Here is a 22,446-nt window from a genome sequence, read left to right on the forward strand (position 1 = left end):
GTCATGCAACAGCAGCCCCATTTATGCAAACATTTGCTCATTCTGGGACAAAATCACTCGTATTGGCAGGTTAGGAAATGTAGCATTTTTGTATTAAAAGGCAATAGGTAAGCTTTGCCTGTAGCTGTAGACCTGGTTAAGTAATATGCTATTAAGCTCAATTAGAGTTGCACAGTGAAAATAGGTGTAATACTTCTGCAATGAAACAGCATGTAAAGACCTGAACAAATGAGACAGTATTACTATGAATAATGCTCCCTCATACGAGCAGAGCCACTGTATTCAGGGGCCCTGTGCCTCTGTTTCACGATATATCTGTTACTGTTTTGTTGACTGTGTTTTGAAGCATTATTATGGCTGAAATGTTTTAATGTTTTTATTTTAGAACTCAGTAACTGAAACTTGCTGTGGCTAGAGCATCTTCTGGGATCCTTTCTGCTTTGCTGGTATGGACTGAAAAGGAACAGCCTCTCTGTTCCTTTTCTCCCCAAACATGTAGGTCTGCAAGCTAGGTTGTCCTGTGACAATAAGCTTTTTCATGTGTGTGTAAAACCATTCTATGTCTGCATGATCCATGTAATACATGGGAAAAAATTTCCCATCTAGTAACTGATGAGGGCAATTTCCTGTAAGTCAGTTCTTTCTGTGGTCTCTGGTTTCCAGCCAATTCTATTTTTATTGCTTGTTTCTTCTCTCCCCCACAACCCAGGATTTTTTGTGTGTGTGTTTGGTTTTTGTTGTTGTTGTTTGTTTGTTTGCTTTTTTTAAGTTTTATAAAAAGTGGATGTTTATATTTGGCAATCTGTTATTGTAATGGTTCTCACACCCAGCCAGGTTACAGTTTTAAAACGTGGTGACAATAGCCATAAAGTTTATCCTGATCGCATTTGAGCCACACTATGAAGTCAGCATTAGCTGATGGGAGCAGGTAAGAGTGAAGGCTTGGCTGTGCTGGTTATTGTTGCCAAGCTAAAGCCAGGTCCAATATTTGTGTTACTGCACTCAAGATTGTTTTGTTCCTGATACTGCAAACACTTATATTGGTGTAGCGTGTTACTCATGCATAAGGATCTATGAGCATGCAAGTAGTTGCAGTAGCAGGCCTGATACTCACCTGGCTCTGATGAATAAAGCTGGGGAAGCTGACCCTGAGACTGTGAGAGGAATCCAGCAACCTGAAGCCTGGTGTCAGTGAAGGAGGTCTGAATGTATGGGCAGGATGAGGAAATGAAAGGAGATCCAAGTAGGAGCGGAGGAGCGTAGACATGTGAGAGGGGAGTCATTTAGAACAGTCACTTTCCATTAAAATAGATGGTAATCTTGGCTGCAGTTATAGAAATGTCGTGATACGGGGCGTGTTGTGCATTTAAAACTGATCTCAGTCTGAACTTTTTTGCAAGGCTTTAGGAATCTAGGAACCTTTCAACAAACAGTTAATGTCATGCAGGGGAGTAGGTTGTAAATATGACTTTATGATGTTAGAAATTGTGCTTGAAAGGCATTCTGATAGCCAGATTCCTAGAAATACAGGAGGAGGAAAAAAGGTAATGCTGTGACAGTTACTGTTTCACAGGCGATACTATCAGCTTTGGAGCATTCATGCCCTCCACTTTGCAAATCCTATCTTTGGACCTGATCAAGAAAGCTGCACGTTCTGCAGACTAAATGCTAGAAGAATGCAGTGTACACACAAAGCAAAGGGCAGTTTTCCTAAGTAAGGGACAGTAGATGTGTATTTTGGTGGTTGCAAACACTTGTCCTCGTTTGTGCCCACAGTAGACTAATTACATATTTAATTAGGAAGATGGACATTCCTGCTTTCTTCTAGATAGTAACAGTTGACAAAAGATGCTGAGAACTTAGCCCCAGGAGTCATTTGGTGTCTGAAGCACAGTTTGTAAAAGTGATACCTAGCAATAGTTGAATTTTCCTTCTGTTACATTTGTGTCTTGAATGGTTGTTGATTATGTTTTAAATGTTTATTAACGTGACTGCTCTAGGATGAGCACATCTGGTCCTCTGATCTTGGGGAAGCATTTGTCAAATTGCCTTCAGTTTTTTCCTGTGGTTTCTGGATATTTGTCCTTCAAACCACTAAGACACTTATTAGATTTCAGTGAACAAATGCTTCCACGTATTTTGAAGAAATAAATTATACTCAGAAAAGCATGTGCTGAAATAGCCCTTTTTCACACAAAATGTTGTCAAAATCTTTGTGGCACAAAGACAACAAATCATCAGAGTGGCAGATCTGAGGTGTGATTTCTGCCCTCTTGACAAGGTGCTACCATTGCTTTGAAGCATCTCTGTAGTGGTGAGGGAAGCATTTCTGGTCTCCATTAGGCACAGCTGCAGCCTTCACAGCAATAGCATTGGGTTCAAGGATGACGTTTTATTGCAGGAAATCATATCGTTATTGCATGTTATTCCTGAGAGTTGTAACATCACTTTGACTAAATACTGTTGGGGATAGGAAGGTTTGCAGTGGTGTTTGCTGTGAATTATTCTCACTAATGGAAACTATTTCTTGGACAAGATGTCCAGCATACAGCTGGGTAAACACACAATGCAGTGGGTAAACAACTGGGTGACAGGCTGGGTCCAAAGGGTTCTAGTAAATGGGGCTATGTCAGGCTGGTGACCAGTCACTAGCGGGTTTCTGCAGGGATCCATCTTAGGGCCAGCGATTTTCAATGTCTTTGTTATTGACTTAGACTCCGGACTTGAGGGATTGCTTAGTAACTTTGCTGATGACACAAAATTGGGTGGAGCTGTTGACACTCTGGAGGGCAGAGAGGCCCTGCAGAGGGATCTGGACAAATTGGGGAACTCGGCAATCACCAACCTCATGAAATTCAACAAGAACAAGTGCTGAATTTTGCACCTGGGACACGGCAACCCTGGCTGTACATACAGACTTTGGGACGAGATGCTGGAAAGCAGTTCTGTGGAGAAGGATCTGGGTGTTCTGGTTGACAGCAAGTTGAACATGAGCCAACAGTGTGCCCTGGCAGCCAAGAGGGCAACTGTGTCCTGGGTGCACCCAGCACAGCATTGCCAGCCGGGCAGGGAGGTGACTGTCCCGCTCTGCTCTGCACTGGTGCGGCCTCACCTGGAGCACTGTGTGCAGGCCTGGGTGCCACAGGATAAAAAAAGATACTAAGCTACTGGAGAGTGTCCAGAAGAGGGCTACAAAGTTGGTGAAGGGTTTGGAGGGGAAGCTGTATGAGGAGCGGCTGAAGTCACTTGGTTTGTTCAGCTTGGAGAAGAGGAGGCTGAGGGGAGACCTCATCATGGTCTACAGCTTCCTCACAAGAGGAGGAGGAGCAGGCACCAAACTATTTTCTTTAGTGATCAATGACAGAAGCCGAGGGAATGGCAGGAAGATGTGCCAGGGGAGGTTCAGGTTGGACATTAGGAAAAGGTTCTTCACCCAGAGGGTGCTGGACACTGGAGCAGGCTCCCCAGGGAGGTGTCATGGCCCCAAGCCCGACAGTGTTCAAGAGGAGACTGGACGACACCCTCAGACACATGGTGTGCACTGTGGGGTTGTCCTGTGCAGGGACAGGAGTTGGACTCAATGATCCTTTTGGGTCCCTTCCAACTCAGGACATTCTATCAAATAGAATCATAGAAATCATAGAGAAACAATAATTATTGGCAGGATGACACTTCTGTTCTGAATAACTTTTTTTTTTTTCTTCATGATCTATTTATCTATTTTGTAAACTACCTTTGGGCTGGAGGGCCTCATTCACTTTCACTCTAGCAACAAATACTTCAGAATGAGTGGAATATATCCGAAAGAACAGGAGGGTCTCTTTGTTACTTCTAAACTCCAAAAGTGTTTACTTCTATTGTGTTTTTATTCTGATTTCATTTTGCACTTAAATAACCATGGGTGACTGGAAAATGTTGAATCAATTGTATAGCTAGTGCTGCAGGTGTACTGTTTAAAGGCATTTATTCTTGAAGTGCCAAACTGAGGAATGTGAACATTAAATAATAAAGTAAATATAAGTTGCCTCGGAATGCTGCTATTTCCCATCACTTTAGGAAATCATAATATTCCTCCCTCCAGTAAAATAATCAAGTACAGGCTAAATTTTCAAGCCCATAGTCTCTAGGGTATTATGTATATGTTTAAAGCTATATTCCTTCATAAGACCTATTTTTCTAGGCTGTGGCCAGAACTCTTAGGTGTGAATGTTGCTGTTCGTAGTCTGTGTGCTTAAATGTCCTTCTGCGCTGGGTTTCTGGTTGTGCAGGAGGAGTGCTACTGAACTCCACTCCTGTCCTGAGAACATCAACCTCATGGTCAATGAACCTGCAGAGTGAATGGAACAAAATATGCAAAAAAATTTTAAATGGGGATAATGTCCCACAATGTCTGCAGTCTACTTCATCTGGAGGTGGGATAAAAGCTTGGAGGAAACACTGGTCCATTCCAGTCTGGCAATGTCTACATCCCAAATATCATCCACATGGTGCACTGAAAGCATAGGAAGGACACTGTATATTTATTTTTTTTTAGAATCCCCCTCATGTAACCCAGATTACATCTCTCTAAAGAAAAAGTGTGCTTATACTACCAGAGGATGATCTCTACAGCTGTTTAACACCACACCAGATGAAAAAGAAAATTCCTTCCCAAGTGCAGCTCAAACACATGAAGCTTCAGGTGGTACAGGCTTGGTGTATGTGCACGTTCATCTGAACATGTTTGTTTTCTTTAGCAAAACTAAACTGCTTTCTATTATCCCCATCTTTGTAAACACCAAGATTTCTTGTTTGATTTTTAGACTGATTCAAGCTGTAGAATTCTGTCCTCCCTCCCCGCTCTGGTTTTAAATGTTATTCATAAGACAGGGAAATGAGTGCTCTAGGTGAAGCATATGGGATCCATCTATGGATGCAGGTGTGGACCAGACAGTTGGGGCAGATTCTTCAAGAGTTGGAGAATTATCAGCAAAGGTAAAGAGGTTTTGTGCTTCTGTGAGTGGAACCCAGTTTGTGCCAATACTTTGAGGGCTCTCCTAGCACTGGTTCAGCTAAGGGGGAAACATCAAGGGCCTTGAGTGGTTGATTTCTCCAAAGCTTCTGATGCCTTTCAAAAGTAGAAAACCATTCTCCAAGTGCTGCCACAAGAATTCACCCAAATGGGTTGTTTTATCTACCCAGTTTCTGGCCTTTAGGCAGCTGCCCTTACAGTTTAACAGCACTGAGTCCAGCCTTTCATTTCTACCCTTCAAGTTGCCAAGGCAAGAAAGGATTTAGGGCACTTCCCAGGTAGGAGAGAGGGGAAAGCCTCTTTGAGACAGGTTCATCAAGTGTTAGCATGGGGCCCCTCCAGCTTGATGCAGGTCTCACAGCAAGGAATGCAGTGATGAGACCTGTGTGAGGAGCCAAGATTCTCAGCAAGGGTGCAAGGCAGAGCCCTCCTTTCCCAGTGTGCATGGGGCAGTTGGCAAAGGGGTAGCTTTTCTGGCAATCTTTTTGCTGGAGACTTTTCTGCTGAAGCAGGTGCTCTGTACTCCCATTGGACTGCCCAGGCATGAAGCTGAACTGAGAACTAATCCCTGGATTTCTAAAAATTACAACACTGGATGTGTGTTTTTTATTTTCTTAACTGCTATGCATCTCAGACTTCTGTCTTGCATCCTTTTCCATTTTTTTTTTCTTTCAGTTTGTTTTTCTCCTGATTCCATTAAGATGGCAGCTGTGTGTATTAGTGTAAGCTTTAGTAGGACTTCAGAAAGCAGGTAGGTTTGCATTTGTATGGAAGACTTTTATCCCCTTTTTGTGTAGCTTTTGAATTGGGACAGCAAGCATGTTTTAACAAATAACACGTAAAACACTTGTGTTTTTGTGAGCCTGTATTAACATGCATTGTTTTATGCAAGCTATAAAGCATGGTACTGCATCTTCCATTTAAAAGGCTGCGTGCACTTAGTTTGATGTAATACAGTTGACAGCAGTGGAGTTGTTCCTGGCTTACGCCTATATAAATGAACAGGGAGTAAAGAGCAATACAAGTTCACACCCAGTGTGTGCTGACTCAGTTGCTCATAGTGGAGCAGAAAATGCTTTCAGGGTACTCCTGAGGAATGCATCAAAGTACTGTCTCTTATATCAAGTTCAAGTCATGGTGCAAGTTTAGCTAAGGGCTGTGAGTAGCCAGGGGCTTGTGATACCATTCATAATGAAGGTGAAAATCAGTGTTTTCACGTGGAAAAGGACTAACATCCACTGGCCTGACCAATTAATATGCAGGACTGATTTTTATTAATTGCATGTCTAATTAACTTAGACCAAAGTTTTATTTTAAGTGTGGTACTTCTGGACAAATAGTTGCTGATGTGAACAAATGCAGCCCTGTTTGTGCAGGGCAGGTGGGACTAGACCATCTCCAGAGGTCCTTGCCAACCTCAACTAGTCTGTGATTCTGTAACAGGAATGCACAGGAATTCTAGCTTTTTATAAAATAGTTTGCTTTGTGCTCTCCTTAGTTTTCTGACTGTGTGTCTCATTGGGAGGTTTCCAGTTGGTGAGTTACCTCATCTCAAATTCCTCCTTCCCTCTGCTGGGGCCTGATCACAGATGTTGATGTTTCATCATGGTGGTCTAGGAAACTGGCCTTCTGATGGTAGTTCTTGCACCTCTCTTAGCTTTGGGTGTTTGTGCAATGTGAAACAAGAAACAGGCTCCAGCACATCAGGCCTCAGTAGCTGGCCAGAGCCTGGCTTTGTATCTGGATCAAAGCATCTGAAGTGTGTTTAGGTGGAGCCATCTTCTCCAGTCTGCTGGTGGGCTGTCAGTAGCTTGCTTTGCCTCTCCCATGCCAAAGCTGTCCAGATCACATTAATAGTCTGGGCCTGTGTTGAGATGCTGAATATGACTAATCCCTTTGTCCAGAGAGTTGGGTTGAAGCATCCTCTTAGCATGAGCCAGGGATTTACAATATGGATGGTGGGTGAGTCTGATCTGACAGCAGGCTCTTAACTGATGGTGTAGCCATGTGCTTAGTGTCTTCTGTTCCTCTGGGGTTTTCTGAGGACAGCTTGGTCCTGCCTGCACATCTTGCTGGCTCAGTTTTCTCTTCAGCCAGTGCTATGTTGTGTCCTAGTTAGCTTTTTCTTCTGTGTGCACAAAAACTGGGTGGCTCTAAAAGACAAACATCTTGCTCTGCTGTCAACAGCCTTTGTAGGTTAATAAGGACAGATTTAACCATTGCTCATCTAGGGGAAGAAAAAGTCTTATAACTGATAAAGTCAAGTCTTCATCATTTAGGACTCTATTGCAGCCTCCAAATCTTGGCGATAAAGGGTCAATATGGCAAAGACTGCCTGGGAGTTCAGAGCCTTTTTTTCTCTTTTTTTTTAAATTAAGGATTGTTTTGTTTGGTGATTAATGAATGGGAACAACAGTAACTAAATCAGCACCAAGCCTGCCAGTGACTCAGGTGGGCTCACAGTGAAAACTCTTAAGTAGTTGACACACAGCTCAAATTGCATGCAGAAATTAAGGCCAGAAATAAGTCATGTAAACCATTAACCTTGGGACCTACAGAGAGCAAACTACAGAGCCTTGCTGTTTGGAGCACTTGTAGCAGTACCTCAGTGTTTGGAGATGTGTGTGCAAGAGAGATGTCTAAATAAAAGCCAATTAAACAGCTCCGAATCCATTCCAAGTTGACCAAGGGAAGGGAGAAGGTGAAGTATTATATCTGGCAGTTTTAGATGTGTTGCCATAGTGACAACAGCTGAGAAACTCAAGCAAAACCAGGATTAATCTGTAATTGAAAAGCACAGCAGATGCAAAGACACATTAGTCTTTGCAGAGATTCAGGTACATAGTAGTGAACCTTCTGCTTCATCCATCGTGCTCAGACCTGCCCTCATCCTGAAGAGTACTTTTATTTACTGCTGGTTTCCAAAGGTTTATTGTCACTTAAAACACTTTAACAGCAAGTTAATGACACCTGCCAGCATCTTATCACAATCAGAGCTCTTTATGTACTGCACATAATAGGCTTATGGTATACATACTGTATCTGTTAGCCACACTGTCTTCAAAATGCAAAGCCAGCCTGGGTCCGTGACTTCTGAAGCTGTTGATCTGTATTTCAGTTGCACTATGGAAGCTGGGTAGTCCTGCAACGTTAAAGCCTGAAGTTAGTGAAGCCACCAAGCACATGATTTACTCTAAGTGCTTAAGTGCTTTGCTAAGTGAGGATGGATTGCCTAAAGTTATACAGATGCTTAAATGTTTTGTGAACTCGGTGTTTAAGGACTTCATCCCAAAGGATGCTGTAGGAACTTCCACTGAAGTGAGGATGAAGGAGCCCTCATGCAGTGCTCAGGAGCTACAAGAATTGTGTGAAAGAAAAGATGTTATTACTATTAAGCTCTTGCATATTTTACTATTGGAGGAAAAATCACTAAAAGGCATGATTTCTGGGTGTTGTTTGTTTGTTTTATGTTTGGTGTTGGGGTTTTTTTTTGAGGGCCTGGTATGTGTAGTATAATATAAGAAGAATTTGGATAATTTTATGAGTTAGTATTAAAACCTGCCTTGAGTATAAAACCAGTATAGGTGGGAAAGAGGACAGAATTCCCCAGATAATCTATACTTTCAAGGCTGTGAACAGTCGTTTTCATTTCCAGAAACATTAAAAAAAAAAAATTAAAATAGGAAGGAAATCTTTCCCTTCAAAATCATGTTTATGATCCATATCTTACAACAATTTTCAAACTGATGTTAAAAACACTGAGGTACTTGTTTTTAATGTTACTTACAAGTGTTAGTGTAATTGTGTGCTTTGTTTTACTTCTATTTAAAACAAGAGAGATTCTTTGGAAACAAACAAACAAACAAAATACTGGTATTGAATGCCCACTCTCTGCCATGTCTCGGATTTTGCCCTCTAACCCTAAGTAATCTAAAATAATGAGAAAAATCTGCTTTAAACAGAAGTTGAGACAGTTAAAGTAAGTGTCTGTCTAGAGAAACCAAGTATTTATACCATATAAATGAATGTGTTTTTTGTGTTTTGTTTTTTTTTTTTTTTTCTTCTTTGATATTTAATGATGACCAAGATTTTTAATGATTTAATAATGGTGACTCTTTGGGACATGGATCTTTATCTTTCTTTCAATAATACCAATATTTTCAAGATCTGGAATATTTTCTGCCACACAAGTTCCCACCAGATGAAAATAAGTGCATATAACTTCATGCCAAGTAGCATTTTTATCCCACCACAGAAGAGGTCTTGGAGTTGCTAAACAATCTGTAATATGCTTTTAGTTCTCATTTTCCACAGAAACATTGATACTGTACATCATCTATGTATATAATCTTGCTGTGTGTTTGTACATGACCTGGTAGAGTGTGGCTCCATTCTCAGCTATTTTCTAAAAAGTGTTGCAATCAAAATAAACAGTAATAATCTTTGGCTTAATAGGTGTAACCTACCATAAACTTGCTCACAAAAGTGCTCAGGTGGAATACTGTTGTGCAGAAGCAGCAATGCAAGTGTAGATGGAAAGAAGCCCTTGAGATGTGGGAAAAGAGAAGAACTAAGAGGAGTTTTTCAGTGTGGTGCCTGCTGGTGGAGCTTTACAAATCATAGCATGTGCAAAGCACAGAGAGGGCAGACCTGCAGCACTGCATACTGCCACAGCTCATGTTTGGCACAGGGTAGGATGGCAGCATGTGGGGCAGAGCTGTAGTGTCATTTGATTTCTGCTTATTAGACCAAGTTGGTGTTGAAACAGTCTGTTTTAGAAAGATGCCGCTGTGGCAGTTGCAGGTGGGGAAGGGAGCCACTGTTGTGGAGGAGCTCCTGGGGAGCAGCCCTGCAAGGTAGATGGTTTTAGGTGGCCACACCTGGATCAGCTTGTTCCTGCGCTGTCTGCTTGACACAGGGCACCACAGTGTTGGGTCTGGCCTTGCAGCAAGTGAGCAAAACGTGGGGAGAGGACTGCACCTCCACAGAGCAGTGCTGGAAGGAAGCATGGTCCTGGCTGAGCACAGGAATGGGAGAAGCTGTAGTTATAAAGAGATGATACAGAATGGGATATTATAAGAGATGATGACTTCTGCAGAGCAATTGGCTACTGTTAACTAGTTTCCTGGTGGTTTTAAGTTTGGGGTTTTTGGTTACTGCTGATGAGGCATGTAAGCTGTGCCAAAGTCTTGATGAGAAGGAAGCAAATGAAATCCTTCCCTGTTGAGCAAATAATTAACTCACACTCCCTACAAGGATGTTTTTTCATGTTGACCTGACTAGTTCAATGTGAGACATTTCAGGAAAAAAAAATGCTGTGATTGGACAAAAAGTTTCAGTTTCCTTGCAATTTCTTTTTGATTTGGGTGGCTGGAATAGCAAAGCCCAAATAAAGCCCCCTAAACCATCGAGGAAAAAGGTTGAAAAGTTTTGTGGATGTTTTTATTCTTGCACTTTCTTTTTATGTTTTTCCAGTTCAGATACTGTGTATCCCTTGAACTTAAGTATTTACCCCTGTACTTCTAAGGCTCAGAGCTATATGCAGCAGGGGAGAAAGGCCATGTGTACTTTTCCCTCCTGCCTACCCCTCTGTACTCCACTCAATTACTTTCTGTGTTCATAAAAATAAAAAAGATAATTGTTTTCCTCCTAACCTTGCTTGAAAACAGCCCTCATTAAGCTCTTTGCTGGAAGAGGGATTGGATGAGACAGCACGTGTGTTAAAGGACTTCTCTGCCTCACTGCGGCTGAGCTGTGGGTGTGGGAACAGACAGCACTGTTTAGTGTGACCCTGACTGGGATCTCTTATGGATCTTGCAGCCCAGAACAGCCCTGGGAGAGCAACGTGGTGGCCCTTCCCCACCCGCCAAAGTGCCTCTGTGCTTCGCCAGGTCTGTGTTGGTGTAGCCCTGCTGCTGCCTGCTGGGGTGAAATCGGTACAGAGCTGCCCCTGGCCCTTTTGCTACAGACGGTCACAAAGGGGGCAAGAATTTGTCATCTTATAGCACCCCACTGCTTGAAGAAATGATTGGTCTTTTTATGGAATATATAGTGGTTTTCTTATGCTTTTCTAGCTGCTTTTTCTCACTAAATGACCCAGCTAGTGCCTAGAAGGTGTTCATGGATTGCTTCTGAATTAAAACTTCTGCAGTGTAGCAATATGCACCCCATGGTGCATTGCACATCACAGAAAATGGAAGCTTAAAATCTAGCAGAAAGGCTCTTTGCTGCCCCTAGCAGCAGGATATTAGGTCATAGGGAATGTGGCAGGATGAAATGATGGTGTATTAAATTGAAAATCACAATAATGGAGGGGAGAAGCAGCTGTGTTGGCAGCTGTCAAAACTGCAAATAAAAGCATTTGAATGGGTGAAGGAAGTTGCTTAGCCAGAAGTCAGAGCTCGTTCCCCAGTTCCCTTGCTGTAGTTCGGGGATGTAGTGTGCACACTGATGCTAGTACTGCTTTGCTTTGATTCACTGTCCTTACTGATAGAAAACCTCTTCCAATACTTAGATTTTTAGCGCTTTTGTAGACCTGTTTGTCATATCCACTGCATGCATCCTCTGTCGTGCACAGCCATTTTGTAAATGTTTGGATATGATACTTTTATCATATCTCTTTTTGGCATTGTCTGAACTTAACTCCTGTATATTTAGTTTTTCTGTATAGGTCTTGCTTTATTGAAGTAGAGTTATTTTTACTGCTGTAGCAAACTGGATAGCAAAAGGGAACAAACTCCAAATAATCCTCACAGGGAAATGCCTATCAGTCTGTGTTGTTTATGGAGGGGCTGCACTGGCTTTGACAGCTCTGCTGACCTGAGCTGCATGACACAGGTGAGGAGGGAGATGCTGCTGATACACAAATAAACCCAAAATATGTCTTGTAATGTACTGAAGTCCTATCTACAGTTGTATTCGGTTCAGTGGCTCAGCAGTTGAATTACTTAAATCTGAGCTTTTTTTCTGCCTTGTCAGCTTTATCCTTGGCCGCATCAAGTACTTGGAGCAAGTTGCCTTGGAGAATTCAGCCTTTGACTGCTTCTAATTCAGAAGACAGATTTTTTGGATTGTGAATAACATGTTTGCATCCTTACATTTCCCTGCGGTTCTGTCTAACCGGAGTTTTTATATTTCAGCTTAGAGGGACAATGAGAGGTGCAAAAGGAAGAGTTGAAAAGGGCAGAACTGTGTTTGATTCAGGAGGGAATGCAATATTTGGTGCCATCTTGGCATGACATATATGGTGACAGTCCTGCTGCTTGTCATGCAACCTGTTACCAGCTTTGCTGGGCATGTAAGTGAATGAATGCCCGGCTGCCATTGAGACTTGTCTTTCTATAATGTGAGTACAGCACTTCCGCCATGTAGCAAATATACCCAGATTTGGGCATTAGGGCTTTTGTACCAGCCCACAATCCTGTAGATATTTAGGGTTTGTTTATACATTTAGACATACCTGACTCTACTGTAGAGGTAAATTTCTCACAGGCCTCTCACAATCCTACGCAGGGCTCTTGGGAGATAGCAAAGGGAATCACGGGGCCACATGGCTCCCATTTATTTAGCAAGTGCTCCTGAGTGATTTGGTGGGCTCAACACCAGTTTGTGACAATACGCTTTGAAGGGTTATTGGTATCATCAGCCAGTATGTGCCTGTCTGCTGCTCTTTTTGTGGCTTCTCTTGCCCTATTCCTTCTTGAAGAACTGGGTAGGTGTTGTGATTGAATTTTTATTTTTCTCCTAATCAGAGGAGATACATGCGACATGGTAGATATTATGATACATCATGTTCCTTTGGTCCATTCACTGGACTCTCATTTGGTTCAGTAATGCCTATAAACCTAGCAATTCCTGCTTCCAGATAGAGCCTGTGCCTGTGATTTCTGTCAGACATGGTTATCAGAAAATGGGTAGGTAAGACCAAGATGTGAAATAGCAATCCATAAATGACTGGTTACCAAAGCTGTGTTTCTGTCAAGAATTTATGGTGGTAGAAGAATGAACAGCAATGAATTTTATGTGGTTCATAAAACAGTAGAACAGAGCCAGTTCAGGCATGTACCGTCATAAAGCACATAATACCATCTCTGAAATAACGATGGTTTCTTAAACACACATACGTAAGAGCTTCTTCTGAAGCAGCTGTTTATACAGGATGCTTAAGAAATTGTTTCAGGTATCTTCCTGGAGAAGAGTATTTCATTTTTCTTACCCTCAGGTTTGATTGCTTGTGTCTTTTACAGTTTTGAGGACAGTTTTCAGTAAGATTAGTTTTGCGTTTAAAGTCACGGGTGTTATGCTGATGCTCTCCTTGAAGAAGGAGCTTGTTCCTTCAGTAATCCAATATGTTATGAAACAGTCTTCTCTGCAGTGATGTAAACAGCGATCAGCTTTCAGTAATAGGTAGAAAGAAAGAGGTAAGATGCATCTTTGCAAACTAGGACAAGCACAGACAAGTGAGTTAAACTGAATGTTTTCTTATTGAAAGTGATGAAAAAAATCTGGTGGTGAGTGGTGGTGTCCCATCCAGACTAGGTAGATGATAACCAGTACAAGCAGCTATAGAGGCTCTCCATCATTTGAGTTGGCAGAAGACCTGTGCTTTAAAGCAAAGGACTTGGAGTCCTGGTTTTCCAACAGCATCTGAGTGGAACATTCACCATAATTATATTCATCTGAATATTTGTTATGTTGATTCATGACGTTGGCACCAGGCTGTTGCATTAAGGCTGCTTGATCCTAGAAACTGGGCTCATGAGAGTACAAAATGCCACTTTGTGTGTGATTGTGCAAATGGGACCCTGTTGCAACTGGGTGAAACATAAGCATCGCGCTTACTTCTACCAGCAGCTAGACTTCTGAAAAAAACTCAATTTGCCGAAATGGAGAAATCTGATCCTGGGGTCCACCCAAGAGAAGCATCTAACTGCTTTTAGATAACATGATGAAGATACAGCATTGGGCACAATGGTCAGATGTGAGGAAATGCTGCCTCAGGGAGTGTGGCAAGTCTCTTGGCAGTGGCATAGAACTCTCTGTGGCTGCAGACTCTGGAGAGGAGGAAGAAAGCTGGCTGGTGTCACATGTCAGTGTTTTGAGGGTCCCTTTAGGTAAAGTTTATTTAGCTCTCTAGGAAGCTGCAGTACTTAATCTGACCTGAAGCAGCAAACAGATGGAGGGGTATGCTCTGTCAGAGAGCTGTATTTTTGGCTTTCACTTCAAGCAAGAGGTTTGTAGGTGGCTTGCTTAGTGTTCATGAATTTGGTGCTCTATATATCGCTGAACTGGGCCTTTTTTGTAAGTAACATACATAATCTTTCATCCTCCTTAAGCTTAAACTTCTTTGCCCAGAAGTCAAAAACTGGTTCCTTCGAAATGAGATGCCCCATTAGACCATATGTTCTGCTGCTGCAGGGAGCAAGTCATTCATGTTGGCTTGACTGGGAGTTATTTATATCCTGCAGTGGGACTATGTATTTTACTTTACAGATGAACCAGTGAATTCTGGTTTTGTGTTTACATATCTGAAATACAGGATTCTTTTCTTTATAAGGCATTTAAGTGAACGGAGGCTTTTTCCTGTTAGATTGAACTTCCATCAGTGTGTATGTTTGGAAATTTCCCCCTCTCTCTGAGACCATGTCCAATAAATAAAAGAGGAGAAAAGTGAACATTCTTGGGAAGGTTTGTTCTCAGAGCGCAATAACTTATAAAATAAGATCATTGCAATGCTGCTTAAATAAATGACAATAGAAGTCAGGGGCTCGGCAATAGCATGGTTTTCCCTTTTTCAGGGTAAGCCATTCAGCATTCCAAACTGGCTCATGTTGGGAGAAGCAGACATCACCAGCAAGGTATTTCCTGGTTCCTTTTGCCAAATGCTAATAATAATAATAACAACAACAATAATAAAAATTTTAAAACTACTCAAGTCTGAACTAAGTGACTTGTGACTTCATTTGGCAGCACAGACCTGCTCTACATAACTTTGGCCTATATTTTGCTACTCATATGCCTGCCAAAAGCTTTTGAATTACTTTGCCCCCTTATCCCTCCCCTCTTTCCCCCAGCGGGAGCAAAGGCATAGCATATCACACTTGGTGAGCCAGAGGAACATATGGGGTGGGAGAGCTTCAGCCGACCAGACCGAGGGCTCGGCTGTGATGCAGGGGCAGTGCCTTGGCCACAGAAGCTGGGTGTCTCTCTCCTTGGGCTTTGTCTCAGGCACACTGCCTCTCTTGAGCCCTACTGCTTCTTGAGGGTTGAATTTTGTGTTGGCTTTCCTGCTGGTTGTCTCTCAGCTTGGGCCTCCTTCCCAGGTGAGTTTGGCCACATTGACCATAGTGACACGTGCCCACCTTTTCTTCCCTGCATCCTCTGGAGGAGTAAAAACCTGCTTTTTTATATGCACCAGTCCAATGAGAATTCAAATTTTGTGGGATCACAAGGGCTCTCTATTCCTTGACAGGAGTGCCTAATCCATGTCAGATACTAGCCCTGCTTTAAAATGCTTCAGATCCCTAGATCTGTGGTTACACCAGGGAAAGTGAAATAAAATGTCAATAGTACTGAGTGGTGGAGAGGAAAGGGAGTTTGTATGTAAAGGGTGAAAGCCTGATCTGCTGCAGACATGCAATAAGAACGCACAGCCTTGCCAACAAATTTTAGTGTCACAGGGAAAGACATGACAGCATTTCTGAAGTTTCAGAGTCTTGCAGAGAGTAACCAGGAAGGAATGACTGGGAGTTTCTTCTTCACTGTGGGAAAAGGAAATACGTGAGAACATCTGAAGTGTGAGGCTCTAAGCTGCCTTTGCTGATGAAATGGTGGTACCCAGAAGAGGCAGGCTTATATTTGTGGTACATTAAAATGAAGTAACAGTTTCATGGTAATTGATGGTGTTTTATGACACATCAGTTCCAGTTTCTGCTTTGTTAAACACTTTTAAAGCTGGTTCAGTGCACGCAGCTTCCCTTCCCTAGCTTCTGGGAACTCTGTGAACCACTGGCTTGTTAACCTCCTGCCAGAGCTGGAAATGCTGGATCAGTCCCAGCCTCTCATTTTGCCTAGGCAGCACCTGCAGTTCCTCAGGTAAAATGTAATATGCAGACGTGAGCATCATTTCTGGAATCAATTAGAAACTGTTCATCCACATGGTCCTCTGTGTATGTGTGAGTTGTTTTTCTTTGAATTGTTAATTTTATCGTGGAAGAAAATGCTTCCAGTGGACCTTAGTTCTGGTGAACCTGTATAGGTTAAAAGGAAAGGAGGAGTTACTGTCCAGAAATCACTTTCTTTTGGCACATGTTCCCTCTAATTCTCGATGACCTCACCTGAAGCCTTGTATCTGACATTGGTTTTGGATTAAGTCTGCATTGCTGATGGTGCATTTGGCTGTAAAGATGAGATTGGTAATGGTTTAATTGATTTCCAAGGGCAGGAGAAAATGCGGTTCTTGATAACCATTGCAATTTCAGGTAATGTATGCTAACAGTGATATATGGGCTGCTGAGAGCTAAAAATAACCTGGCTGACCTCACCTGCCTTGGCTTTAAAATGCCTAGTAGAGCTTGCTGTGGCCTTGTAAAGAGATTTTGTATTTTTGTTTCTGTCTGCTGATGGATCTTGCTAGCTTTGAATCAGAATTTAATTATCAACATAGAAACAAATCAGGTTGCTCCAGTTGTTATGACTCCTTAGGGTGAAGAGGTGTCCCATGATGGGGTGAAAAACTGTACCCTCCTGATTTATACCGGAGGACGAAGAAAACTTATAGACTCTTCTCTAGCTGTTTCTTGGGGTAGCACACAACTTATGTGTGTCTCAACAGTGTTTCATGAAAGTTCAAGTTAACAACCTTGCATGTTTGCTTAATAAATACCTTGGCGGCTTTGACAGTGAAAACTGAGCATCCTTGTTAGGCATCTCCTGACTACTTCGGAAGGGCAGCAGCAGGCTTGGAAAAACTGCAGTGCACTAACCCTCACCTGACCTACTATTCCTGCAAAGTTCCTGCCAAGGAACTCAGAAGGAAACTGAGTTTTATTTAAGAGCACTGAGGTAAAATATTTAAGAGTTTGGAGATTAGTCGTCAGTACTGGAAGTGGGGCTTGCCAGAAGTAGTGACAGACCAAGCTTGTGAGGCAAACAATGCTGCACCATGGACTGACAATATCCCCCCATAATCTGTGTTAAAAATACACCTTAGAGGCTCCACTTTTAGAATGATCCATTCAGTAATTCATATGGCATTCCATATGTTAGGGTGAGAGGAAGGTGGAAATAGTGGGAGTCAGGGAAAAAGACACTGACTGATCCAGATCCTTATGCCATTTCAGTTCAGTTAATTGCATGCATTTAAAGTGGTGTAACGTGAGCAGATGGGGTGTTTCACAGTTACGTGCTGTGTGTGTGTATATATATATATACACACATATATATATATATATATATGAAGTTCTATAGCACTTGATTGCACAGGGCTGCACTGAGGCTTTATCAACCACTTAGGCTGGGCGTATATGGGGGAGACGATGGCAGTAATCAGTAGTGGGATGGGATAAGTGAGTGATCTAATACTGTCATTCCCAAAACAATGTGAGATGTGGGGCCGTAGTTTGCAGCTTTGTTGCATTTGGTGGAAAATTCAGGGCACCCTTTCTAAGGTTCTCATGCATCCTTGTTTGAAGCAACCCAGCTCTGAAATCAGTAAACTTCTTCAGGGACCTGGGCCTCAATCTAACTTAGTACTTTGATACCAGGATAGTTTCCCCTCAATCTGAGGAACAACCTATTTAGAAGGAGAATTGCCCCCTGGTTCTGTCTCTCCCTGCCTGCACTGCACTCTGGTCCCTGCAGCGTGGGTGCTCTTGGGGAAGGAGCAGCCTCCCCTCCGCACGGAGCAGTCTGTCTGGCCCGTGCTCCACAGCAGGATGGCAAACAGGCTGCCTTCCTTCGTGCTGCCACAGCTTTTTGGAGGATATAGTGAAGCAGATGGCTCCATGCTTATACATAATCAACAGCAAGCAAAGAACAAGCCTGTTTGTCAGCTTGGGCTTTGCACCATCTATCCCTTGTTGAAAAACGCTGGTCCTTTCCCTTGGAGCCTCGGCTCCTACTGGGAGCTCACTGGGAGAGATTTGCCTGGAGGGGTCCCTTCTCTCTTTTCCAAAACTCCAGTCCCTAAGGTCAGGTTTTGCTCAGGTTGGCTTTTCCCTGAGAGCAGCTAGGTTTTTAGCATTGCATTGATGTAGGGTTGGGCTTCACTTTGTGCAGTGTTATTTCTCTGAATCTTCAGGGAAGACAGATTTTTGGTTTTTTTTAATACATTTTTCTTTTCTGTTTTTCTTATCTTAAAGAATTCTGTGAACTAGTGATCAGTTTTTTACAGCTTGAAGGGACCCGTGGCTACATCAGGGGTTTGGCTGTCACTTAGAGAGACTGGTGGAGATATTAGATTTGTTTGGCCAAAGTCAGGATGAACTGTAAGAGGTTTGGACTTGACTGCTCCTTGCTTACAGGGGTTTTTACGTGTTTATTTATTTTTTATTTTTGTGTCTGTGTGTTAGTCCTGTTCCCAGTTCATACAGCACTTGCCAATTTTCACGCTGCATCTTCTTTGCTTACTTTCCTTCCACATGGACTGGAAGGTCCAAGGATGCATCTGGTAACAACCAAACCACCATGCTGCCCTCAGAGGATTCCTGTGTCCCACAGTGCCAGCTGAAAGTGCATCAGCACTGAGACAACACCTCATCCCGCAGCTGACAGGCGTTGTCCATCTGTATCTGCATTGTCATTTGTTTGCTGTGCAGCTGATAAGCCTGCGCTCTTGCCTCTGGTTCCAGTGAGCTACTTTGCTCCTTGCAGCCTCTTTCCTTCTCCCACCCATTGTATCATCTCATGCATTCGTTTCTTAGCAGGTGTTTGCACGGTGCTCTTGCACTGAGAGGGCTTTCACTCCTGAAGGGTCTTTTGTGGGCTTTAGAAGGAAAATAATGATAATGGACTGGGCAGCGCAGGCAGGGATCAGCTGTCACTACCCTTGGTGTACCCAGGGGGAAATAAGGAGATTCAGTCCAGTGCTTTTTCAGAAATGGAAGATTAATTCAGGATGAGAGAGTCTTTTCGTCTTTTAAAGGGGTAAAACCTTGAGCCACAGAAATTAAATAGCAACATGTGGAGTGATAGTTGAATAAGAATAAAACGTGATAGCAAAAAAAGCCTTAAGCTTTTTAGTTTATCTTGTTCTCTATCAGATGGCAAACACCTGCTCAGTGCATGGATATTAGGGGCATGCTGTCAGGAGACTTTTATCTTCAAGTGATACCTGCCTTTTGCACTCTGCCTTCTGCTTATCAGATTCCATGTTGTAGCGTAGAAGGCACTTGCTGGTCACAGTGACTTGTTTTTCAAGTTACTGAAGTGTTAAACCATTCTACCGAGGCATAACAAAATAAAATAGTGTTTAGTTATTTCTATCTTGGGTGTATGTTGGAGTCAGTCTGAATTAATGTATGTGTGTGTGTATACTTATTAATAAAATATAGCTTTATATAGAGAAGGCTCCTACACTTTGTTTCTCCCTTGTTCAAGGGGATGGAAAGAGACAAGAAAAAAGGCTCTAATGTTAGGTGGGGAAGGTGGAGAGAAGAGAAGGTAAAAGAGATGTAAGTTAAAGAGTCAGAATTGTTAAATATTACACCAAATAATACTGATACCGAGTGCTGGTAGTGCGTGTATTACACGTTTATCTGATTTTATGTTTATTTACATTTACAGCTATAATTATAACACAGAAACATTTCAGAATTATCCTGAATCTTTCAGGAGAAGATGATGTTTTTTAACCTGAAAGCTTTGTGAGGTTCGGGGGGAATGCTGCTCTTCCCCCCACATCAGGTGTGTCCCCTGGGTAGTGACTCAGGAAGCAGAAATCGGAGGATAAGATAAGCTTATACTTTTTTTTTTTATATTTGAATTTTTTAAGTATTCACAGCTTTTGTCTGTGTTTAAAGGCTGATAGATCCTGTTAAACTCTACAGTAATGGAGTATTTTGGCATTTGGGAAAGGTGGGAGACAGGAATCAGCTGGTCTGACAGTTAGTAGAGGGTGCATGTGTAGAGCTATCTTTTTACTGAGAAGATACTCTAAGTCTCTCCAAAAGGTATAAAGAAAAAAAAAAAGCCCTTTTGTCCTGCCAGTGTCTTTCACTGAACCTTGTCATATGCTCCTTACATGACTTGCCTCTGTAACGTTGAACCCCTGCCCTCAGGAGCGGCTGGAGAAAGAGAACAGAGAAGAGACCTGCAAATGTAAGAGTGGAGAACAATGGCAGGAAGAAAATTTGTCTTGAGAAAGCTGGTTTCATTAGGGCTCACTCCTGATGGACTAATGGGGGTCAGCAACTGGAAGTGGCCTGAATCCAGCAAGAAAGGTCAGCAAATACAATATGCTGAGGAAACAAAAAGGGCTGGAAGAAAAGTGTATTTCCCAGCATTGAAGTGGTTAAAGGTTAGGTGGTTTCCAGCACCCGGGTGTAACCAGTGGATGCTATTTGAGAAACCATTAGCATGAGTTTTTCTAGAGCTCCCAGTCCTTCGGTGGCTTTAACAGATGACATCTGGTAGCAAAGAATCAAAATGTCCCAGAGAAATATCACAGCCTTACCAGATCTGAATTGTTGGACTCCTGACCTACAGCTCTCTGCAGCAGGTGCAGGTTTCCTGTGTTTTGTTTGCATGATGATGTTTTGTGTGTGAAAGCTGGTTATTTTGGCATATATTTTTTTAATTAATAAAGCTGTTCGTGATTTACTAATGTCTTTTCATTGTTTCCCTTTATTAAGACATGTAATAAATATTTTTTTTTTCTTGAAAATTTAGTCTCTGATTAGGAAATAATAAGAAATTAAGTTGAAGAGAGGATTGGTAGTTTCCAAATGAACACATAGGTTGATTTTTGTCTCTTAAAAACCTCATATATGCAATGAATAGAGAATAAATCCCATAATGAAAACCCACTCCTTTTCCACTAATTTCTTGTCCTGTGAAAGCTGTCAGACAGGGGATTTATATCTGAGTGTAAGCAATGAAATGTTGAAGGATGATGTTGCCAGCTGTCCAGGTTCTGAAGTTTTTGGTTTGCATTGACTGGAAAGCAATTAAACATGATTAATGAGGGCAGTACAAAATATTAGGCAAATTGTAAATCCTGTGAGTAAGGGCTGCTGTTAAGTGAGGTGAATGCCAAGTTTAGCACACAGGAATTGTCTTGAGGTCAGTTTCTAGTCTGAACTGAAGTTGAGGCTCAGGTGTGGGAGGTTTGTGTTTTCAGGGGAGACTTGTACTGAGGTGGGTGGGGTGGGGCGAATGGCGCCTGTGCTCCCTTTCTGCTCACTGAACACTGCTGAGCTGCAGCACAGCAGGATAAATGTTTCCAAGCTTGCAGCAAGATCTGCAAAGAGAGGTTATCCCAGAGAGACTCAAGAAAATAACATAGTGCCCAAAAGCCAGGAGTTGCAGAGATGAGTCTGCATGTTAGAGATCCCCAGCAGCTAAAAGAAGATAATGGAAAAAAACCAACCAAACAAACAAACAAAAACTACTGTCATCATAAGCTGGTTTCTCTCCATTCTGCTTCTGTGGCTCCATGCTTGTACCTGCAGAGTACCTGAGTTGAGTGACTCTTACAGCTCCAGTTGTCCTGCTGATTGCAGTGGGGGTATTCAAAGGACAGAAGAAGGTGACTTGAGCAAAGGTAGCAGAGCAGAAAACGCAACCTTTGTGTGGAGTTGAGAAGTTCTCTGTGTGTGAATAGCTGCAGGAGGACCACCCTCCGCCTGTTCTTGGCTTTTGTTCAGGTGGTGCTGCAGACAGGTTGTGCCGTGTTGTGGTGCTCTGTTATGTTTGCTGCCTTCACGTCTTGCAGATCACTGGATTGGTTGTTTCCCATCAACTTTGGCTGCGGCGAGTGATGATATTATAGCGTAATTCTGAAAATACCTTTGTGGTTTGCACTGCCATATTCCTGGGGCTCCAAAAGGTTTGCAAGAATAGCTTTTTGGGTGGCTATATAAATAATTTGGAGTTGGTTACCCTGAAAGTGTGAGCTTTTGGTTCATGACGGTTTGCTACTAGTCTTTTTTGCAAATGATACAGAGTTGTGGGTATGTTTTTTTTTTTTTCCTTCTGTCCTCCTAGGAATTTTTTTAATCTGATCTTTACTGTTTTTGAAGTTGTAGCTTTTTATTCTTTGTGATGCAAATAATACATTTCAGCCTTGCTGAGATTTCATGAACATCTTTCTCGCCAAAATGTGGCAGTGAGCCAGTGAAATTAACGTGCCCTTTGTTTTTCTGTTTGCATAGTTTGGTTGCTCAGAAACTGTCTTGTGCAAAAGTCAAGGCTCTGAACCAGAGGCAGATGTGAGT

At 42.4% G+C, this 22,446-nt stretch overlaps 1 protein-coding gene across 43 annotated transcripts in view; it reads left to right on the forward strand.

Annotated features, from left to right (window-relative positions):
* Positions 1 to 22,446, forward strand: part of MAP2 (microtubule associated protein 2) — a 225,915-nt gene that overhangs the window by 58,451 nt on the left and 145,018 nt on the right. For 5 of the 43 annotated variants that reach the window (XM_071811218.1, XM_071811216.1, XM_071811226.1 and 2 more), the window contains one exon: positions 386 to 495. The exons of 35 other annotated variants lie outside the window; for them this stretch is intronic. The gene's annotated coding sequence lies outside the window, so the exon portion shown is untranslated. The remainder of the gene's footprint in view (positions 1 to 385; positions 496 to 22,446) is intronic. 3 more of the 43 variants (XM_071811220.1, XM_071811219.1, XM_071811228.1) reach the window with 1 other exon arrangement.

The sequence above is a fragment of the Patagioenas fasciata genome, chromosome 7 (genome assembly GCF_037038585.1).
Source record: "Patagioenas fasciata isolate bPatFas1 chromosome 7, bPatFas1.hap1, whole genome shotgun sequence".
Taxonomy (NCBI): domain Eukaryota; kingdom Metazoa; phylum Chordata; class Aves; order Columbiformes; family Columbidae; genus Patagioenas; species Patagioenas fasciata.